The sequence below is a fragment of the Lissotriton vulgaris genome, chromosome 5 (genome assembly GCF_964263255.1).
Source record: "Lissotriton vulgaris chromosome 5, aLisVul1.2, whole genome shotgun sequence".
In the NCBI taxonomy this organism is placed as follows: Eukaryota; Metazoa; Chordata; class Amphibia; order Caudata; family Salamandridae; genus Lissotriton; species Lissotriton vulgaris.
The window spans coordinates 1747319150-1747323559 of record NC_141693.1 but is presented as its reverse complement, the minus strand read 5'-3'; positions in this window follow the sequence as shown (position 1 = coordinate 1747323559).

The window sequence follows — 4410 nt, the reverse complement described above, 5'->3', positions numbered from 1 at the left end:
GTTTCTTTTCAGAGGTGGCATAAAGGGTTTTTCCTGATCTTCTGGAGGACTTGTGTGCTTCCACATGACAGACTATTCACAATGATCAGGATGTGGCTAAGCATGTCTTGCTACTTGGCCTGGATTCAACTGATTGTGTCATCTGTACATTCCTATATATGTGTGTATGCACTCCACAGAACGTATCGGAGATGGCATGCAGCTGTTTGGAGACAAAGCTGATTCTGTGCTTAAGAAGTTCAAAACAGAGCCATGCAATGGTACCCTCTCTGGACCTAAATTCACCCCTGTGCCAATTTAATGTAGCTGTTGTAGTTCTTCTAATAGCCCATAAAGTATATCAGAAATTCCAGCACTACTTCAGGTGCCTTCCTTTCTGTCGAAGGCAGCAGTCGCATACATATGTTTTGAAGTCTCAGGGAAAAGGTGGTGCAAATGATGGGGCAGCCTTGCTCCTTGTCCCCTGCCACCGCACAGTAACCTATTTAATTTGCACATGGGCAAATGCAAGCTGCAGTAACCATTTTCTGACCCACTGAAGCTCCATCACAGAGGACAGGTGTGTCTTTCAGATCGTTCAGGATGAGAATGCCTTACTGTTTTAGAGCACCACCCACCACTAATTCATTTCAGTGGTCTCCACGCATCATGCATGGATCCTCTCCCGAGAAGTGTTGACTCTGCTCAGCAAGAGTGCCATAGACCTGGTGCCTGAAATGTAGATTGGTCAAGACAGCTGTTCCCACTGCTTCCTGGTTGATCCTGGGCCTCAGGGTGTTGAACTCCTTCCTTTGGAAGGAGACATACTGTTCCTTACTCAAGTCTTGCTGGCCTCGGGTACCAAGCACTGGATGTTGTTGTTGAACCTGGAGGATGCATATTCTCTTGTACCAGTACTGCAGTCACTCAGCAAAGTACATGTGCTACATGGTAGGTTCCACTGTTTACCAATTTGTGGTCCTCCCCTTTGGCCCATCTTTGCAGGTCATGAATACATATATACTGGCAGTTGCAGGCTGGATCCATACAGCTTATTTTGGGCTACTTGCAGAGCACAGTGTCACTGTTGTTCATCATTGGGTACTCCATTACTGTGTTCACGTCACACCTTGAATCCATGCAGAGACTGCCCTTAATAGGAGCAATTTTGGATACAGTCATGTTTAGGATCTTTGCTCCCCCTCAGAAGGTCCAGGTGATTCTGGCTATGGTCCTGATGTTTCAGGCGCAATTCTCACCTTCCAGCATTGAAGGTTTTATTAGTGCAGGGCCTCCTGGCTTTTTGCATCCTATTGGTACTATTTATGTACTGATATATATGGGTCCTTCAGTGGAACATGCACCTCCATTGGGCTCAACACTGGGGGTGCCTTTTGGACAGAGGCTTCTTGAGTCCTGCAACAGCGGCTGTTGAGGAATACTCTGACTGGTGCGTGTGCCGCTTCAACCAGTTAAGAAAGTGCAGACAGATGCCTTACCTTCCAGATTGGGAGGCCACTTTGGCAAGGTGGAGAGGGATCCCATTGGAATAGCGCTGCCATATAAACTTTTGGAATTATGAGCAACCCATCCACCACGGAAAGTCTTTCTGCCACCGATCAGGAACAAGTCCTCACCTGCAACATGATCCCCAGGTGGTGCTGCATCAAACATGGTAACATGGGCTCTAGTGTTCTTTGTCTGGATGCGCTAAAGCTAAGTCACCAGCTAAACAAGGTCTATCGGTCAGCATGTCACCTGGCAGGTTCCCTTGATGTCAGGGAAGATGAGCTCATAAGGCTTTATGTTGCTGACCACTAGGTGGTATTTACACCCAGAGTTGGACCAGGTACTCTTTGCCTAGTGAGGTACACCCCTAGTGCCTGATTTCTGTGCCTGCCAGTTTTAATATTCAGTGTGTGTTTCTGCCATTTACTCTAATGTTGAGCATTCTTCGGAGCGTGAGTCAGAACGAATCACAGATCATATTCACAGGCCCAGATTGAGCTCAAAGACTATGGAACTCAACATTTCTAGTCTTGGGTATCTGCCATCCGGCTGCCTCTTCAGAGGATTTTTGGCCCGGTAACAGCCTGCACCTTCATGCATGGAGATTGAGCGGGTCCAAATGAGCAACTCTGCCCTTCCAGAGGAAGTGTTACACATTATTTTAGCTGCATGTTGCCTTTCCATCAGAACCATATATCCTGGTAGCTGGGCTTGCTTTGTGTCATTGCAGGCAAAGTTGTATGCAGCACAGCAGTTCGATCTTTGGCCAGAGAGGTTTCACTTTGGGGACAGGCAAACCATACTTTTTGGCCCTGTTGGCCTTCCTTCCATTGCCTGAAGAGCCATTGCTGTGTAAGTCACCAGGTGAGATGCATTTCTTAAAAAGGTCGTTGCACATTATTCTGTCACTCTTTTTATTATGCTGCAGTGGGACCTTAATTCGGTCTTCTAGAAGTATGCACCATTTGGGCCTCTTCGTAGTAACCTTCAGTAATGCTCTTTCTGGTAGGTAATCTATCTACCCCTATAAACCTCACTACCCTGCAACCATTCTGTGATGTGGACTTTTGGGAATTAATTTGACTCAAAGTTACATTTTGCGCATTGTCTGTTTCCTAAGTGATATTGATCTTGCCTCCACATTTGAGGGTTTGGAAAAAAGGATGAGATTGGACATCAGCACACAAGGGTAACACCTATATACGACTCCTTGCTATTCTGTCAGGCAGCTGGTTGGAGACCCAGCTGACACCAGTGACACCACCTGCAGCGCATAAAAGCTATTGAAATTTGGTGGATCCAGGGTGAGAAATTTGTGGATTGATAGAGTATCCACCAGAAACATTGGTACTGAAGGATAAAGTAACTAATCCATCTGCTATTGTAGCTTTATATCAGGTACTGAGTATTACAAAATGATGTCCCTTCTTTCCAATCCATACATCTAAGTCTGCCTTGCTGTTAGCAAGTTATATTACTAGGATATTTTATTTGTAGGCCTTTAAAGTTTTCCTTACATCCCCTTTGCAACAAGCATAGAAGGCAGTAACATCTCATGCTCAGGGGGGGCACCTTTTACAGAATGATTACGTTCCCAGACTTAAACTTCTGGTCCAAAAACTTGATTTTATGTCCGTGTGATGATGTCTCAGAACAGTCGAGTTTACATTGTATATTATTTTGCAAGTTCTACACTTTGCCAAGGAAAATATTTTTAATGCCAATTTTAAAAAACTGGGGTTTGAGGCAATGCAGGACTGCGCTAATGAAACTGCAAATGTTGGAAGATGAACTGATTATGTACCTTGTGTCATCTTTTTTAAAATCTATAATCAAATCCAGGATTACAATGAATTAACCTAACAAAAATGTATTGGTATCAATTGTGACTCTCCCTTTATAATGTATTATCTATCTTAACTGATTTTATATACATAATGAATTAATGATGTTAATGTATATTTATTGTTTTATTGTGCTTTTATGATTTTTAATATCAAAATCGAATAAAGCTAAAAAAAAAATACATCTCTTAAATGCCCTTTCTTCTTATTTTATGGTTGTTCTTTTTGGCTGTGTCTGATAATTGCATGCACGCAATTATCAATGGTTAACACAATTAGCAGACAGTTTTAATTAATGTCCATGTCTTAAGCACAGGTTAATAATGCTTATATGTGGTCTACATTCAACACCTTGACCTGATTGAATTCAAAAACACGTTATGCTGCGCACAATGCTTTGAATTTGGTCCAAACCATTACTTGACCCCTTCATTCCTAATTCAAGGTAAAGTTTTTTCTGTTCTTTGCTCTTGCTTTATTGGCGTGTTTTGATGTTTTCTTTCATTTAGCGTCCAGCAAACATTTATGTTTTATTTTGATTGAAAATGTATTTTAAACGCCTTAAGGATCCACACACAGAGAATTCAGACTGTGACATCGCTCGGGATTAGCCGAGGGCAGTCTCCACTGTACCTTTCATAATGTTATGGTGCTGTAAAATTCAAAACATATCACATGCTTTAGAGAAACTATTCAAGTAAATAAAAAGTTAAACTACATTAAAAGTAAAATTGTTGAAGATCCGAGAAATGAGCCAGTGTTATATGTGAAAATATACGTACAGCTGCTATGTCACCGAAAAGACACATGTTCAAATCCCTATTTGGTTAATTAAAACGTTCAACCTTCTGAGACTTACAACAGCTACCATTGAATTTTCTAATAACAAGAAAAACATATATTTAAGGATCAAAAGACAAATGCATTTGTAGCATGTCCCGTATGCATTGCAGCATGTGCTGTATGTAACCAAAATTACTATTAACATCATATTATTGTTAAAAGAGAGGCAGACAAGACGTGACCTTTCATAAAAAGGGCCATGTTTCTCACCCGATTTGGCTCGCTCTTGACCCAC